The sequence below is a fragment of the Elephas maximus genome, chromosome 20 (genome assembly GCF_024166365.1).
Source record: "Elephas maximus indicus isolate mEleMax1 chromosome 20, mEleMax1 primary haplotype, whole genome shotgun sequence".
NCBI lineage: Eukaryota > Metazoa > Chordata > Mammalia > Proboscidea > Elephantidae > Elephas > Elephas maximus.
Genome location: NC_064838.1, coordinates 74,894,955 through 74,914,290, shown reverse-complemented (window position 1 = coordinate 74,914,290; position 19,336 = coordinate 74,894,955). Strand labels below are relative to the sequence as shown.

The following is a 19,336-nucleotide window of genomic DNA, read 5'->3' as shown; positions in this document are numbered from 1 at the left end:
ATTCACTATTCTTCGCCAGCACCACAATTCAAAGGAGTCAACTCTTCTTCGGTCTTCCTTATTCTTTGTCCAGCTTTCACATGCATATGATGCGATTGAAAATACCATGGCTTGGGTCAGGTGCACCTTAGGGTTCAAGGTGACATCTTTGCTCTCCAACCCTTTAAAGAGGTCCTTTGCAGCAGATTTGCCCAATGCAACGCGTCTTTTGATTTCTTGACTGCTGCTTCCATGGCTGTTGATTGTGGATCCAAGTAAAACGAAATCCTTAACAACCTCAATCTTTTCTCCGTTTATCATGATGTTGCTCATTAGTCCAGCTGTGAGGATTTTTGTTTTCTTTCTGTTGAGGTGCAATCCATACTGAAGGCTGTGGTCTTTGATCTTCATTAGTAAGTGCTTCAAGTCCTTTTCACTTTCAGCAAGCAAGGTTGTGTCATCTATATAATGGAGGTTGTTAATGTCTCCTCCTCCAATCCTGATGCCCCATTCTTCTTTATATAGTCGAGCTTCCAGTATTATTTGCTCAGCATACAGATTGAATAGGTATCGTGAAGGAATACAACCCTGGCATACACTCCTTTCCTGACTTTAAACCAATTAGTATCCCCTTGTTCTGTCTGAACAACTGCCTCTTGATCTATGTAAAAGTTCCTCATGAGCACAATTAAGTGTTCCACAATTTCCATTCTTCACAATGTTATCCATAATTTGTTGTGATTCACACAGTCGAATGCCTTTGCATAGTCAATAAAACACAGGTAAACATCCTCCTCATATTCTCTGCTTTCAGCCAGGATCCATCTCACATCAGATATGATATCCCTGGCTCCACGTCCTCTTCTGAATTTCTGGCAGTTCCCTGTCAATATACTGCTGCAGCCCTTTTTGAATGATCTTCAGCAAAATTTTGCTTGAGTGTCATATTAATGCTCTTTTTCTGTAATTTCCACATTCGGTTGGATTACCTTCCTTGGGAATAGGCATAAATATGGATCTTTTCCAGTCAGTTGACCAGGAATCTGTCTTCCAGATTTCTTGGCATAGACAAGTGAGAACCTCCAGCGCTGTATCTGTTTGTTGAAACATCTCAATTGATATTCCATCAATTCCTGGAACCTTGTTTTTCACCAATGCCTTCAGAGCAGCTTGGACTTCTTCCTTCAGTACCATAGGTTCCTGATCATATGCCACCTCTTGAAATGGTTGAACATGAATTAATTCTTTTCGCTATAATGACCCTCTGTATTCCTTCCATCTTCTTTCATGGGTCCTGCGCAGTTTAATATTTTCCCCATGGAATCCTTCACTATTGGAACTCGAGGCTTGAATTTTTTCTTCAGTTTTTTCAGCTTGAGAAATACTGAGCATGTTCTTCCCTTTTGGTTTTCATCTCCAGCTCTTTACACATGCCACCAATACATGACATAAACAGAATAAAGAACATAACTGTCAAGGCACAAACACCAGAGAAGAAACTAAATAACTGGGAAGTTCTAAAAATCAAACATTTATGCTCATCCAAAGACTTCACCGAAAGAGTAAAAAGACAACTTACAGGCTGGAAATAAAATTTCTAGCTATGACATCTTCGATCAGTATCTAATCTCTAAAATCAACAACATATTGCAAAACTTCAACCACCAAAAGACAGATAATCCAATTAAAATAATGGGCAAAGGATATGAACAGGCATTTCACCAAAGAAGACATTCAGGCAGATAACAGATACATGAGGAAATGCTCACGGTCATTAGTCACTAGAGAGATGCAAATCAAAACTACAACAAGGTGCCATCTCACCTCAACAAAGCTGGCATTACTCCAAAAAACAGAAAACAATAAATGTTGGAGAGGTTGGGGAGAGACCGGAACACATACACACTGCTGGTGGGAATGTAAAATGGTACAACCACTTTGGAAATAGATTTGGCGCTTCCTTAAAAGTTAGAAATAGAAGTACCATAGGATCCAGCTATCTCACTCCTTGCAATATACCCTATAGAAATAAGAGCCATCTCACTAACAGATACATGCACACCCCTGTTCATTGCAGCACTGTTCTTTTTCTTTTTTTTTTTTTTACAACAGCAAAAAGATGGAAACAACCTAGGGGCCCATCGATGAATGAATGGATAAAAAAAAATATGGTATATTCACACAATGGAATAATGTGCAATGATAAAGAACAGGGATGAATCTGTGAAACACCTCATAACATGGATGAATCTGGAAGGCATTACGAAGGGTGAAATTAGTCAGTTGCAAAAGGACAAATATTACATGAAACCACTAGTATAAGAATTCAAGGAAATGTTTAAAAAGAGTAGAAAACATCTGATGGTTACGAAGGTGGGGAGGGAGAGAGAGGTGTATTCACTACTTAGATTAAAAAAAACCCCAGTGCCATTGAGTCGATTCCGACTCATAGCAACCCTATAGGGACGCTATATGAATCGACTCGATGGCACTGGGTTTTTTTTTATCTAAGTAGTGAATACACCTCTCTCTCCCTCCCCACCTTCATTATCTTGGGTAAAGAGAAAGGCAACTCACGATACAGTGGAAGTCAGTACCACTGGACTAAATAAACCAAAAGCTAAGAAGTCTTCTGAACACCACCGAACAATTCGTGGGACAGTGTTATAGGGGTGAGGTCCAGGGACCATGCTTTCTGGGGATATAGGGGTCATGGGCATAGCAAAGTTTATTGAGAAAACGTTCTGCATCCCACTTCGGTGAGTGACATCTGGCATCTTAAAAGCTAGTGAGTGGCCATTTTAAATGCATCAATTGGTCCCAACCCACCTGGAGCAAAGGAGAATGAACACCAAAGACACAAAGAAAATATTAGCCAAAAAAACAAAACAGGCCCCGTAAATCAGAGACTCCATCAGCCGGAGGCCAGAAGAACTAGATGCTGCCTGGCTACCGCCAATGGCTGCCCTGACAGGGAACACAACATAGAGTCCCTGATGGAGCAGGAGAAGAGTGGGGTGCAGAGCTCAAATTCTAGAAAAAAGATCAGGCTTGGTGGTCTGACTGAGAATGGACGAATCCCAGAAGACATGGCTCCCAGACTCTCTTTAAGCCCAGAACTAAAACCATTTCCAGGGCCAACTCTTCAGACAAAGAATAGACTGGACTACAAGACATAAAATGATATTCGTTAAGAGTGTGCTTCATAGTTCAAGTAGATACGCAAGACAAAATGGGAAGCTCTTGTCCCAAAGGGGATAGAAGCTGCCTGAATGGATATGAGAAATCTGGGGTGGAAAGGAGGAATTTGTGGTCACATTATAGGGATGGCAGCTAGGGTCATCTAACAATGTGTGTATAAATTTTTGTATGAGAAACTAACTTGAGCTGTAAACTTTCGCCTAAAGCACAATAAAAAATATTTCTGTGTGTGTGTGTGAATTATCAATGCTGTAACAGTAATTCATTCTTTTTTATTACTGAGGAATATTTTAACTTAGAATATCACAGTTCACCCATTTTTATATTGATGGATGCTTGGGGATTATATACAAAGCTGCTCTGAACATTATAGTACAAGTCTTTTTGTGAACAAATTATTTTTCTTGGATAAATAGTTGGGAATGGAATTGTTGGGACACATGAGAAGCGTAAGGAGTGCTGGTGGTGCAGTGGTTAAGCACTTGGCTGTTAAATGAAAGGTTGGTGATTCAAACTCGTCAGCCCCTCTGTGTAATAAAGATGTGGCTGTTGGCTTCTGTAAAGATTACAGCCTTGAAAACCCTATAGGGCAGTTCTACTCTGTTCTATAGGGTCTCTATAAGTTGGAATTGACTGGATGACAACAGGTATGATAAGTGTACAGAGCCCTGGTCATGCAAACGGTTAAGCAGCTTAAGGCCAAAAGACCAAACCCATTGATTCCCAATCAGTTCTGACTCATAGCGACCCTACAGGACAGTGTAGAATGGCTGGTATATTTGAACTGCCAAACTGTTGGTTGGCAGCCCTAGCTCTCAACCACTGTGCCTCTGCTAACAAAGAAGGTGGTGGTTCGAACCTATGCAGCAGCTCCATGGGAGAAAGACCTGGCAGTCTGCTTCCATAAAAATTATACCTAAGAAAGCCCTATGTATCAGTTCTACTCTGTCAAATGGGGTTGCTTTAAGTCGAAAACAACTCAGGGATACCAAACAACAACACAGTAACTCTCTTAGTCCTCTAGTGTTTCTATAACAGAAATGCCACAAGTGGATGTCTTTAACAAACAGAAATTTATCCTTTCACAGTTCAGAAGGCTAAGAGTCCAAATTTAGGACATCAGCTCTGTGTTGACTCAGCAGGAAGCTGCTTGTCATCAATTTTCTCCTGTTCTAGGAGCTGCTCAGTACAAAGACTATGAGTCTGAAGAATTCATTCTGCTCCCAGAGTTTCTTTCTTGGTGCAAAGGTTTCTTCTCCTCTCTGCTGGCTTCTCTCTTTTATATCTCAAAAGAGATTGCCTCAGAATTTAACCTAATCCTGTAGATTGAGTCTTGCCTCATTAATGTAACTGCCTCTAATTCTGCCTCATTAACATCATAGAAGTTAGGATTTACAACACATAGGAAAATCACAGCCACACAATACTGGGAATCATGGCCTAGCCAAGTTGATATGAATGTTGGGGAGACCCAATTCAATCCATAACAATAATCCAGTGTTAAAATTTATAATAGACAACCAGAATCTACCGCAACAGGGTGAGCATCGTGACCATGAGATCAACAAATAAGGTTCTTATTTTATAGAGGCAAGAATAAACAAGGCTGGAAAAAACCAGGGTGGAGAAATGGGATAAAAGTGTGCTGCAATAGGATAGTAAGACAAAAAACATGCTAAGAAGAACTTATTTTTAGGATGGGCTCTTAACAAGGGACTGTATGCTGGCTCAGGTTGATCATGGGACAAAATTCAGGGAACTGAGGAAAGGAAAGGTGCTTAGCCAAAGTTTGGTTAGCAAGCATTTTATTCCAGTTCATCAGTGGGACAAGCTGCTCAAGTAATCATTTATGAAGCAAAGAATGGGAATATGGAGGGAGTGTGTCTAGCCTTGTCATAAGTAAACAAGGGGCATCCTTGAGTTGTATTTAAGCCATATGGTGAAAGATGTTTGTTTGGCAGTTTTCCAGAACACAAAACTGTGCTGGGGACAGGGGGTAACTATGATTGTTTTCCAAAATCACAGGAATCACTTCAAATTTAATATTGTCAATGACATTTCCATTGTCTGTTAAATATTTGGGCTTCCTCATGCATTAAGTCTCCACTTTGCGACACTAGTGTAGAAACTAAATCTCTTAATGTCCCTTAAAGCAAAAAGAAGTGAGAAATAGGAAACTAGTGATATTTTACTAAACTTATTTTTAAAATAACCTCTGACAAGAGGATATTTTTGGTATTGATAAGTTTTGCGTGACTAAAGAATTGAAAGCAACATTAAAATGAAATGGACTCTGGTAGTGGTAGAGATGTGTTACATTTTAGTACAATGAAATGGATGAATATCAAAGTTCATGACATAACCCATGGCATACATGGCCGAGGAGGTGCTATTAATCTGCTCTGCCCACTGTGGCCACCAAAATTCTGCTTGCAATTCTAACTTGGAAATCTACACAGCCCTTCTATTACAACAGCTCGAATAGCAGATTCCTGCTGCAATCATGGACTCTTCTTACCCTCACTAACTGGAGACGAGTTTGCTGGGCATTTTCTGACAGCCAATGGTTAATTTACCAATATAATCCATCTTTAAATAAAACTTGACAGCACTGGGTGGGTAATTGACTTTAAGTAAGTTTCTACTTTTCTGCTTTTCAGTCTCAGAAAATATGTACTATCTCCAGTTTATTTTTAATTGATCTTGACAATATGCATTATTTCACTTTCCTAACTTTCAGAGTTTCAGTGTTCTGTAGCTGAGCTTCTGCACACCAGCCACAATGAATAAATAGCTGAATACCACAAGATCCATTGTAATACTAAATTAAAAACATCTTGTAAAAAATCATGCCATCATCTTAATAACACACATACACACACACACACAAAAAGACAAAAAAAAAATTAGGAAATCAGTACATAAAAAAGGAAGGCATTGATTAAAAAAGATGGAACTTTCCAAAGACAAACTAGTGATATAATAGAATGGACTTTCTCAATATCTGACCACACTAAGTTCCCTTCCCTTGGAGATGTTGAAAGGAAGCTGGACACCTAATTGGAAATGAATTGTAGAGAGAATGAAAAATCATAGAGAATCAGCTGTACTTTATTTACGCATGCTCACAAGTTTGATGGCTGTGACTTCATAAATATCTGTTTATCCAAACAAATTTCAGAATTCAGACTTGTGATGTATAGTTCAAGGTCAGCAATGTCAGAGTTGAGCTCTCAGGAAAAGATTGAGTCAGGCTGATGTCATTTTGGTCTGTAATTATCTGACTTATTGTGACTCTGTATCTAGTTCCAACACAAAAGATGATGCTAGGCATTCACCTTGCTTGTAAACTGGAAAAAAAATAGTAACCTACAACCTTATATATGATTGCATATTATTCCCACAATAATCACACACTGTCATATTTGATACCCGTACAAATTCAGTCAGATTATTATTGAATAATCAAGTCCCCAACTCATCATTCACTTTGGGCAGTTAATTTTGATACTCCACAACTTTTTCATGGCATTTTTCACTTCTGCATTTCTTAGAGTGTAGATAAGTGGGTTGAGAAACGGAGTACCAATGGTATAAAATACTGTCACCATCTTGTCCATGGGGAAAGTGGTTGATGGACGTATATATATGAATATACACGGACCAAAGAATAGGACAACTCCAATAATATGGGATGTGCAGGTGGAAAGCGCTTTTTTCCGCCCTTCTGAACTGTGGTTTTTGAGAGAATACAAAATGACAATGTATGAGATCATCAGAATGAAGAAACTGATTGTGCAAGTGGCGCCACTATTGAACACTACCAGTAGGTTGTTGACATAAGTGTCCATGCAAGCAAGTTTTAACAAGGGCTGCAAATCACAGCAATAATGATCAATCAAACTGGGTCCACAGAAGGGCAATATCCAGACCAGGACATTTTAAGTTACAGAATGAATAAAAGCCCCTATGCAGGCAAGGATTATCAAGATGATACAGACTTCTCGTCTCATGATGGTCAGGTAATGTAAGAGATTACAGATGGCCAAATAGCTATCAACAGCCATGAGGACAAGGACAAAGATCTCCATGCAGCCAAATATATGCAGTGCAAATACTTACGTCATGCACTCATCCTAGGATATGATTTTCTTTGCAGAGAGAGTACCCACAATTAGTCTTCGGGCTGTGGAAGTTGAAAAGCAGGTATCAGCAAAGGACAGATAAAATAGGAAGAAGTACATGTGACTCCCAAGAGACTGGCTGAACTTGATGGTCACCATAATGAGCAAATTCCCCACCACAGTTCCCATGTAGAAAATGAGGAAGATTATGAACACCATTTTCTGCCTCAGAGAATCCTGTGTCAATCCTAACAGTATGAACTCAGTTACACTCTTGTTTGGCTGCATTGTTTCAGTAGATGGGGGAAAAGTAGAGGTTAGAAATAGTTATTCTGCAAGAGCTTGTAATGGGCCTGATGACAAGACCGAGGCAATGGCAGGGATACAGTCTGCCAGGCAGATGACACAGGGCCCTCCATTGTGACCTACGACACCTAGTGGCCACAGGATTTGAGCACACCCTGGGAAAGGCTACGCAGGCACAAGGCAGCCCCTGGTGCGGACTGCTTCAGGGCATTGGCAGAGCAGGCCAGGTACCTCTTTCCCACTTTCCTGAGGATATCAGTACGCAAGGCATCCCCACTCAGCATCTCTTGCCTCTCTCTGTCTCTCTCTGGATGTGTTCCTTCTCTGAAATCTCTTCCTTCTCCCCCCTGTCACTTCACACCTTGGAGTGCCTGACAGAGGGCCTAGAGACGAAAGAGCAAAGGGGGAAGGCCTCTGGCTCTACCGGTTGACCGAACGCAGAGAAGATCTGCTAGTCTATCTGGAAGGTCTAGAGAGTAGCCACGGATTGGGAAGCTACATCACGGGCGGACCTGGCCAGGTGAAGCTTGCTGATATGTAGCAGCCTCTCCGGAGACTACTAATTCCGGGGATAACATTCTATGCAGATACCCGGCTGAGTGCCATGGGCAGAAAACATTGACACATACCTGCCAGAGGCCTATCCCGGGTCGGAGGAGTCCACCGTGGTCTCCAGCGACTCATCATCTCAGCACACACTTTGCCTGCACACACGGAATCCGCCTCTCTCCACGAATGCCTTCTCCTGCTAGGAAACACACGATGTCACTCAGCCAAAGGAGAGCACAGGCAAAGTCAACTGAAGGCCCCATTTTCAAGATTTTGCCCTCTGCTGGGCCACAGCCTCCGCTGGCACAGTGCATGTGTGACACTTCTCCGAAGACAAGGCCGCAATCTGGGCATCCAGGGCCGCAGCAGTCCAGAGTCTGCACATGGCGGCATATGGATCACCTCTTTGCCACGAACAGGAGGGAGCCCTGGGCCCTACACTGGCTCTGCTACAGCTCCATGACCTCAGCTATTTTCCCTGACCTTTCCCCCGTGCCCTCGTGTGTGTGTCATCCCTAGTTACTCTTCTTCTCCGACCACTCTCAATCCGCCACCTGCGGATACGTGAGCATGAAAATGAACATCTGTCACTGCCTGCAGTGTCACAGGTCACTAGGTGTCTCGACTCAGGCTGACCTTGGCTGTCTTCTGCCCAGGCAAGGAGCCTAATCCTTCAAAGGCAATGAGGACATGTGGTCATTGGCCGACATTCTTTCTTTCATCCACACAGCGGTCTAGATGAGGGGAAAGAGGCCAGGTAGGCCAGGTGAAGGCTGAGTGCGGGGCCTAAGGCTTCTTTCCCAATCACCATGGAGACAGCCACCGGAAGCCTGGCCGGAACTTCTGACGGGGACGGGTCACAGACACTGAGCCAATAGGAGAGGTCCAGCCTCAGCGGCCAGTTCCGCAGAGCCCTCCATTTCACCCATGGACACACGACGGCCCCTTCTCTTTTGGGCCACAAAACCGAGGGCACCCAGGGAATCACTTCACAGTAGGCAGCCCCTGATGTGGACACGTTCGACACACCGGGCCAGCAGGCAGGTACCACTTTTCCACTTACGCTAGGATATCAGTAGGCAAGGCGCCCTTCCTCAGCATCTATGGCCCCTCTGTGTATGTGTTCCTTCGGAGAAATCTCTTCGTTCTACCCTTGAGACACATCACAAGTATGAGGGGCCTGAGAGAGAGCCTAGCGATGAAACGGGGGAGGCTTCTGGCTGTCCTGCTTCCCCGTGGGTAGACAATAGCAGGTAGTCTCTCTGGAAGGTCTTAGCTTCTGTTGATTGACATGGGCGATACAGTAGGGGCGGACCCCGGCCAGGTGGAGCTTGTGGGCAGATGCAACCTCTCCGGGGACGAATAATTCCGCTGCTGCTTTGTATGGTTCTCTACCCATCCCCCGCCACGTGGGATGGGTAGAGAACACTGACCCACACCCGCCAGGGGCCTTTCCTGGGACTAAAGATCCCAACATGGTCTCAACGTCGTCACCCTCTCAGCACACACCTTTCCTGCACACGTAATCCTGCCTTTCTCCGTCAGGGCCCTATCCTACCAGGAGAAAAAGCAAGCCGCTCAAAACAGCCGATGCCAGGGAAATCAAGGAAACACTGCCATTTTCCCAATTTTGGCTGTCTACATGTCCCCGCCTCCGCTGCAAGGCTGCGCATGTGGCCGGGCTCCGAAGGCAAGGCCGAAATCCTGGCAGCCTGGGCCCCAGCAGTCCAGTGGTTTATGGACGTGGGGACACGCATGACCTGTTCGCCACATACAGGAGGGATCCTTGGGCCCTTCACTGGCTCGCCATTCAGCTCCACGATGTCCACTACCGGCCCTGGCCTTTGCTTTGGCTGGTGCCCCACTGAACGTGTGCGCCGGAGCGATGTTTCTCCACCCATCACTATCATTCTGCCACCAGGCGATATGTGAGTGTGGGAGTCACCATTTGTCACTGGCAGCAGTGTCACAAGGCAGTAGACTTCCAGGTACCCGCTGACCTAGGCTGCCTTCTGCCCCAGGCAAGGTCCCGAATTCTTTATCCCAGATGCTGACACCAGGGCACTGGCGGACATTCATTTGGAGCAACACAGAGGTCTGAGTGAGGGTCAGCGGGCCAGGGAGCTGAAGTGAAGGCCAGGTGGGCGGGGCTGAGGCTTCTTTGCCATCACCATAGAGACAGTCCCCCCACCGGAAGAGTGGGCGGAGCTTGCGATGGGCCTGCTGACAAGACCGAGCCAATGGCAGAGATCCGGCCCGCCAGGCAGATGACACAGGGCCTTCCATTGTGACCTACGACACCTAGTGGCCACAGGATTTGAGCACACCCTGGGAAAGGCTACGCAGGCACAAGGCAGCCCCTGGTGCGGACTGCTTCAGGGCATTGGCAGAGCAGGCCAGGTACCTCTTTCCCACTTTCCTGAGGATATCAGTACGCAAAGCATCCCCACTCAGCATCTCTTGCCTGTCTCTGTCACTCTCTGGATGTGTTCCTTCTCTGAAATCTCTTCCATCTCCCCCTTGTCACTTCACACCTTGGAGTGCCTGACAGAGGGCCTAGAGACGAAAGAGCAAACGGGGAAGGCCTCTGGCTCTACCGGTTGCCCAAGGGCAGAGAAGATCTGCTAGTCTATCTGGAAGGTCTAGAGAGTAGCCACGGATTGCAGAGCTACATCACGGGCGGACCTGGCCGGGTGAAGCTTGCTGACATGTAGCAGCCTCTCCGGAGACTACTAATTCCGGGGATAACATTCTATGCAGATACTTGGCTGAGTGCCATGGGCAGAAAACATTGACACATACCTGCCAGAGCCGTATCCTGGGTCTGAGGAGTCCACCCCGGTCTCCAGCGACTCATCACCTCAGCACACACTTTGCCTGCACACATGGAATCCGCCTCTCTCCACGAATGCCTTCTCCTGCTAGGAAACACACGATGTCACTCAGCCAAAGGAGAGCACAGGCAAAGTCAACTGAAGGCCCCATTTTCAAGAATTTGCCCTCTGCTGGGCCACAGCCTCCGCTGGCACAGTGCATGTGTGACACTTCTCCGAAGACAAGGCCGCAATCTGGGCATCCAGGCCCCAGCAGTCCAGAGTCTGCGCGTGGCGGCATATGTTTCACCTCTTTGCCACGAACAGGAGGGAGGCCTGGGCCCTACACTGGCTCCGCTAGAGCTCCACGACCTCAGCTATTTTCCCTGACCTTTCCCCCGTGCCCTCGTGTGTGTGTGTCATCCCTAGTTACGCTTCTTCTCCGACCAATCTGAATCCGCCACCTGCGGATACGTGAGCATGAAAATGAACATCTGTCACTGCCTGCAGTGTCACAGGTCACTAGGTGTCTAGGCTCAGGCTGACCTTGGCTGTCTTCTGCCCAGGCAAGGAGCCTAATCCTTCAAAGGCAATGAGGACATGTGGTCATTGGCCGACATTCTTTCTTTCATCCACACAGCGGTCTAGATGAGGGGAAAGAGGCCAGGTAGGCCAGGTGAAGACTGAGTGCAGGGCCTAAGGCTTCTTTCCCAATCACCATGGAGACAGCCACCGGAAGGCTGGCCGGAACTTCTGACGGGGACGGGTCACAGACACTGAGCCAATAGGAGAGGTCCAGCCTCAGCGGCCAGTTCCGCAGAGCCCTCCATTTCACCCATGGACACAAGACGGCCCCTTCTCTTTTGGGCCACAAAACCGAGGGCACCCAGGGAATCACTTCACAGTAGGCAGCCCCTGATGTGGACACGTTCGACACACCGGGCCAGCAGGCAGGTACCACTTTTCCACTTACGCTAGGATATCAGTAGGCAAGGCGCCCTTCCTCAGCATCTATGGCCCCTCTGTGTATGTGTTCCTTCGGAGAAATCTCTTCGTTCTACCCTTGAGACACATCACAAGTATGAGGGGCCTGAGAGAGAGCCTGGCGATGAAACGGGGGAGGCTTCTGGCTGTCCTGCTTCCCCGTGGGTAGACAATAGCAGGTAGTCTCTCTGGAAGGTCTTAGCTTCTGTTGATTGACATGGGTGATACAGTAGGGGCGGACCCCGGCCAGGTGGAGCTTGTGGGCAGATGCAACCTCTCCGGGGACGAATAATTCCGCTGCTGCTTTGTATGGTTCTCTACCCATCCCCCGCCACGTGGGATGGGTAGAGAACACTGACCCACACCCGCCAGGGGCCTTTCCTGGGACTAAAGATCCCAACATGGTCTCAACGTCGTCACCCTCTCAGCACACACCTTTCCTGCACACGTAATCCTGCCTTTCTCCGTCAGGGCCCTATCCTACCAGGAGAAAAAGCAAGCCGCTCAAAACAGCCGATGCCAGGGAAATCAAGGAAACACTGCCATTTTCCCAATTTTGGCTGTCTACATGTCCCCGCCTCCGCTGCAAGGCTGCGCATGTGGCCGGGCTCCGAAGGCAAGGCCGAAATCCTGGCATCCTGGGCCCCAGCAGTCCAGTGGTTTATGGACGTGGGGACACGCATGACCTGTTCGCCACATACAGGAGGGATCCTTGGGCCCTTCACTGGCTCGCCATTCAGCTCCACGATGTCCACTACCGGCCCTGGCCTTTGCTTTGGCTGGTGCCCCACTGAACGTGTGCTCCGGAGCGATGTTTCTCCACCCATCACTATCATTCTGCCACCAGGCGATATGTGAGTGTGGGAGTCACCATTTGTCACTGGCAGCAGTGTCACAAGGCAGTAGACTTCCAGGTACCCGCTGACCTAGGCTGCCTTCTGCCCCAGGCAAGGTCCCGAATTCTTTATCCCAGGTGCTGACACCAGGGCACTGGCGGACACTCATTTGGAGCAACACAGAGGTCTGAGTGAGGGTCAGCGGGCCAGGGAGCTGAAGTGAAGGCCAGGTGGGCGGGGCTGAGGCTTCTTTGCCATCACCATAGAGACAGTCCCCCCACCGGAAGAGTGGGCGGAGCTTGCGATGGGCCTGCTGACAAGACCGAGCCAATGGCAGAGATCCGGCCCGCCAGGCAGATGACACAGGGCCCTCCATTGTGACCTACGACACCTAGTGGCCACAGGATTTGAGCACACCCTGGGAAAGGCTACGCAGGCACAAGGCAGCCCCTGGTGCGGACTGCTTCAGGGCATTGGCAGAGCAGGCCAGGTACCTCTTTCCCACTTTCCTGAGGATATCAGTACGCAAGGCATCCCCACTCAGCATCTCTTGCCTCTCTCTGTCTCTCTCTGGATGTGTTCCTTCTCTGAAATCTCTTCCTTCTCCCCCTTGTCACTTCACACCTTGGAGTGCCTGACAGAGGGCCTAGAGACGAAAGAACAAACGGGGAAGGCCTCTGGCTCTACCGGTTGCCCAAGGGCAGAGAAGATCTGCTAGTCTATCTGGAAGGTCTAGAGAGTAGCCACGGATTGGGAAGCTACATCACGGGCGGACCTGGCAGGGTGAAGCTTGCTGACATGCAGCAGCCTTTCCGGAGACTACTAATTCCGGGGATAACATTCTATGCAGATACCCGGCTGAGTGGCATGGGCAGAAAACATTGACACATACCTGCCAGAGGCCTATCCCGGGTCTGAGGAGTCCACCGTGGTCTCCAGCGACTCATCATCTCAGCACACACTTTGCCTGCACACATGGAATCCGCCTCTCTCCACGAATGCCTTCTCCTGCTAGGAAACACACGATGTCACTCAGCCAAAGGAGAGCACAGGCAAAGTCAACTGAAGGCCCCATTTTCAAGATTTTGCCCTCTGCTGGGCCACAGCCTCCGCTGGCACAGTGCATGTGTGACGCATCTCCGAAGACAAGGCCGCAATCTGGGCATCCAGGGCCCAAGCAGTCCAGAGTCTGCGCATGGCGGCATATGGATCACCTCTTTGCCACGAACAGGAGGGAGGCCTGGGCCCTACACTGGCTCCGCTAGAGCTCCACGACCTCAGCTATTTTCCCTGACCTTTCCCCCGTGCCCTCGTGTGTGTGTGTCATCCCTAGTTACACTTCTTCTCCGACCAATCTGAATCCGCCACCTGCGGATACGTGAGCATGAAAATGAACATCTGTCACTGCCTGCCGTGTCACAGGTCACTAGGTGTCTAGGCTCAGGCTGACCTTGGCTGTCTTCTGCCCAGGCAAGGAGCCTAATCCTTCAAAGGCAAGGAGGACATGTGGTCATTGGCCGACATTCTTTCTTTCATCCACACAGCGGTCTAGATGAGGGGAAAGAGGCCAGGTAGGCCAGGTGAAGGCTGAGTGCAGGGCCTAAGGCTTCTTTCCCAATCACCATGGAGACAGCCACCGGAAGGCTGGCCGGAACTTCTGACGGGGACGGGTCACAGACACTGAGCCAATAGGAGAGGTCCAGCCTCAGCGGCCAGTTCCGCAGAGCCCTCCATTTCACCCATAGACACACGACGGCCCCTTCTCTTTTGGGCCACAAAACCCAGGGCACCCAGGGAATCACTTCACAGTAGGCAGGCCCTGAGGTGGACACGTTCGACACACCGGGCCAGCAGGCAGATACCACATTTCCACTTACGCTAGGATATCAGTAGGCAAGGCGCCCTTCCTCAGCATCTATGGCCCCTCTGTGTATGTGTTGCTTCGCAGAACTCTCTTCGTTCTACCCTTGAGACACATCACACGTATGAGGGGCCTGAGAGAGAGCCTAGCGATGAAACGGGGGAGGCTTCTGGCTGTCCTGCTTCCCCGTGGGTAGACAATAGCAGGTAGTCTCTCTGGAAGGTCTTAGCTTCTGTTGATTGACATGGGCGATACAGTAGGGGCGGACCCCGGCCAGGTGGAGCTTCTGGGCAGATGCAACCTCTCCGGGGACGAATAATTCCTCTGCTGCTTTGTATGGTTCTCTACCCATCCCCCGCCACGGGGGATGGGTAGAGAACACTGAACCACACCCGCCAGGGGCCTTTCCTGGGACTAAAGATCCCAACATGGTCTCAACGTCGTCACCCTCTCAGCACACACCTTTCCTGCACACGTAATCCTGCCTTTCTCCGTCAGGGCCCTATCCTACCAGGAGAAAAAGCAAGCCGCTCAAAACAGCCGATGCCAGGGAAATCAAGGAAACACTGCCATTTTCCCAATTTTGGCTGTCTACATGTCCCCGCCTCCGCTGCAAGGCCGCGCATGTGGCAGTGCTCCGAAGGCAAGGCCGAAATTCTGGCAGCCTGGGCCCCAGCAGTCCAGTGGTTTATGGACGTGGGGACACGCATGACCTGTTCGCCACATACAGGAGGGATCCTTGGGCCCTTCACTGGCTCGCCATTCAGCTCCACGACGTCCACTACCGGCCCTGGCCTTTGCTTTGGCTGGTGCCCCACTGAACGTGTGCTCCGGAGCGATGTTTCTCCACCCATCACTATCATTCTGCCACCAGGCGATATGTGAGTGTGGGAGTCACCATTTGTCACTGGCAGCAGTGTCACAAGGCAGTAGACTTCCAGGTACCCGCTGACCTAGGCTGCCTTCTGCCCCAGGCAAGGTCCCGAATTCTTTATCCCAGGTGCTGACACCAGGGCACTGGCGGACATTCATTTGGAGCAACACAGAGGTCTGAGTGAGGGTCAGCGGGCCAGGGAGCTGAAGTGAAGGCCAGGTGGGCGGGGCTGAGGCTTCTTTGCCATCACCATAGAGACAGTCCCCCCACCGGAAGAGTGGGCGGAGCTTGCGATGGGCCTGCTGACAAGACCGAGCCAATGGCAGAGATCCGGCCCGCCAGGCAGATGACACAGGGCCCTCCATTGTGACCTACGACACCTAGTGGCCACAGGATTTGAGCACACCCTGGGAAAGGCTACGCAGGCACAAGGCAGCCCCTGGTGCGGACTGCTTCAGGGCATTGGCAGAGCAGGCCAGGTACCTCTTTCCCACTTTCCTGAGGATATCAGTACGCAAGGCATCCCCACTCAGCATCTCTTGCCTCTCTCTGTCTCTCTCTGGATGTGTTCCTTCTCTGAAATCTCTTCCTTCTCCCCCTTGTCACTTCACACCTTGGAGTGCCTGACAGAGGGCCTAGAGATGAAAGAGCAAACGGGGAAGGCCTCTGGCTCTACCGGTTGCCCAAGGGCAGAGAAGATCTGCTAGTCTATCTGGAAGGTCTAGAGAGTAGCCACGGATTGGGAAGCTACATCACGGGGGGACCTGGCCGGGTGAAGCTTGCTGACATGTAGCAGCCTCTCCGGAGACTACTAATTCCGGGGATAACATTCTATGCAGATACCCGGCTGAGTGCCATGGGCAGAAAACATTGACACATACCTGCCAGAGGCCTATCCCGGGTCTGAGGAGTCCACCCCGGTCTCCAGCGACTCATCATCTCAGCACACACTTTGCCTGCACACATGGAATCCGCCTCTCTCCACGAATGCCTTCTCCTGCTAGGAAACACACGATGTCACTCAGCCAAAGGAGAGCACAGGCAAAGTCAACTGAAGGCCCCATTTTCAAAATTTTGCCCTCTGCTGGGCCACAGCCTCTGCTGGCACAGTGCATGTGTGACACTTCTCTGAAGACAAGGCCGCAATCTGGGCATCCAGGGCCCTAGCAGTCCAGAGTCTGCGCGTGGCGGCATATGTTTCACCTCTTTGCCACGAACAGGAGGGAGGCCTGGGCCCTACACTGGCTCCGCTAGAGCTCCACGACCTCAGCTATTTTCCCTGACCTTTCCCCCGTGCCCTCGTGTGTGTGTGTCATCCCTAGTTACACTTCTTCTCCGACCAATCTGAATCCGCCACCTGCGGATACGTGAGCATGAAAATGAACATCTGTCACTGCCTGCCGTGTCACAGGTCACTAGGTGTCTAGGCTCAGGCTGACCTTGGCTGTCTTCTGCTCAGGCAAGGAGCCTAATCCTTCAAAGGCAAGGAGGACATGTGGTCATTGGCCGACATTGTTTCTTTCATCCACACAGCGGTCTAGATGAGGGGAAAGAGGCCAGGTAGGCCAGGTGAAGGCTGAGTGCAGGGCCTAAGGCTTCTTTCCCAATCACCATGGAGACAGCCACCGGAAGGCTGGCCGGAACTTCTGACGGGGACGGGTCACAGACACTGAGCCAATAGGAGAGGTCCAGCCTCAGCGGCCAGTTCCGCAGAGCCCTCCATTTCACCCATGGACACACGACGGCCCCTTCTCTTTTGGGCCACAAAACCGAGGGCACCCAGGGAATCACTTCACAGTAGGCAGCCCCTGATGTGGACACGTTCGACACACCGGGCCAGCAGGCAGGTACCACTTTTCCACTTACGCTAGGATATCAGTAGGCAAGGCGTCCTTCCTCAGCATCTATGGCCCCTCTGTGTATGTGTTCCTTCGGAGAACTCTCTTCGTTCTACCCTTGAGACACATCACAAGTATGAGGGGCCTGAGAGAGAGCCTGGCGATGAAACGGGGGAGGCTTCTGGCTGTCCTGCTTCCCCGTGGGTAGACAATAGCAGGTAGTCTCTCTGGAAGGTCTTAGCTTCTGTTGATTGACATGGGCGATACAGTAGGGGCGGACCCCGGCCAGGTGGAGCTTGTGGGCAGATGCAACCTCTCCGGGGACGAATAATTCCGCTGCTGCTTTGTATGGTTCTCTACCCATCCCCCGCCACGTGGGATGGGTAGAGAACACTGACCCACACCCGCCAGGGGCCTTTCCTGGGACTAAAGATCCCAACATGGTCTCAACGTCATCACCCTCTCAGCACACACCTTTCCTGCACACGTAATCCTGCCTTTCTCTGTCAGGGCCCTATCCTACCAGGAGAAAAAGCAAGCCGCTCAAAACGGCCGATGCCAGGGAAATCAAGGAAACACTGCCATTTTCCCAATTTTGGCTGTCTACATGTCCCTGCCTCCGCTGCAAGGCTGCGCATGTGGCCGGGCTCCGAAGGCAAGGCCGAAATCCTGGCAGCCTGGGCCCCAGCAGTCCAGTGGTTTATGGACGTGGGGACACGCATGACCTGTTCGCCACATACAGGAGGGATCCTTGGGCCCTTCACTGGCTCGCCATTCAGCTCCACGACGTCCACTACCGGCCCTGGCCTTTGCTTTGGCTGGTGCCCCACTGAACGTGTGCTCCGGAGCGATGTTTCTCCACCCATCACTATCATTCTGCCACCAGGCGATATGTGAGTGTGGGAGTCACCATTTGTCACTGGCAGCAGTGTCACAAGGCAGTAGACTTCCAGGTACCCGCTGACCTAGGCTGCCTTCTGCCCCAGGCAAGGTCCCGAATTCTTTATCCCAGGTGCTGACACCAGGGCACTGGCGGACATTCATTTGGAGCAACACAGAGGTCTGAGTGAGGGTCAGCGGGCCAGGGAGCTGAAGTGAAGGCCAGGTGGGCGGGGCTGAGGCTTCTTTGCCATCACCATAGAGACAGTCCCCCCACCGGAAGAGTGGGCGGAGCTTGCGATGGGCCTGCTGACAAGACCGAGCCAATGGCAGAGATCCGGCCCGCCAGGCAGATGACACAGGGCCCTCCATTGTGACCTACGACACCTAGTGGCCACAGGATTTGAGCACACCCTGGGAAAGGCTACGCAGGCACAAGGCAGCCCCTGGTGCGGACTGCTTCAGGGCATTGGCAGAGCAGGCCAGGTACCTCTTTCCCACTTTCCTGAGGATATCAGTACGCAAGGCATCCCCACTCAGCATCTCTTGCCTCTCTCTGTCTCTCTCTGGATGTGTTCCTTCTCTGAAATCTCTTCCTTCTCCCCCTTGTCACTTCACACCTTGGAGTGCCTGACAGAGGGCCTAGAGACGAAAGAGCAAACGGGGAAGGCCTCTGGCTCTACCGGTTGCCCAAGGGCAGAGAAGATCTGCTAGTCTATCTGGAAGGTCTAGAGAGTAGCCACGGATTGGGAAGCTACATCACGGGGGGACCTGGCCGGGTGAAGCTTGCTGACATGTAGCAGCCTCTCCGGAGACTACTAATTCCGGGGATAACATTCTATGCAGATACCCGGCTGAGTGCCATGGGCAGAAAACATTGACACATACCTGCCAGAGGCCTATCCCGGGTCTGAGGAGTCCACCCCGGTCTCCAGCGACTCATCATCTCAGCACACACTTTGCCTGCACACATGGAATCCGCCTCTCTCCACGAATGCCTTCTCCTGCTAGGAAACACAGGATGTCACTCAGCCAAAGGAGAGCACAGGCAAAGTCAACTGAAGGCCCCATTTTCAAAATTTTGCCCTCTGC

General features: G+C 50.0%; 1 pseudogene; it reads right to left on the bottom strand.

Moving 5' to 3' along the window:
- Positions 1-6,665: 6,665 nt before the first annotated feature.
- Positions 6,666-7,592, bottom strand: LOC126063657 (olfactory receptor 4C11-like; annotated as a pseudogene).
- Positions 7,593-19,336: the final 11,744 nt, after the last annotated feature.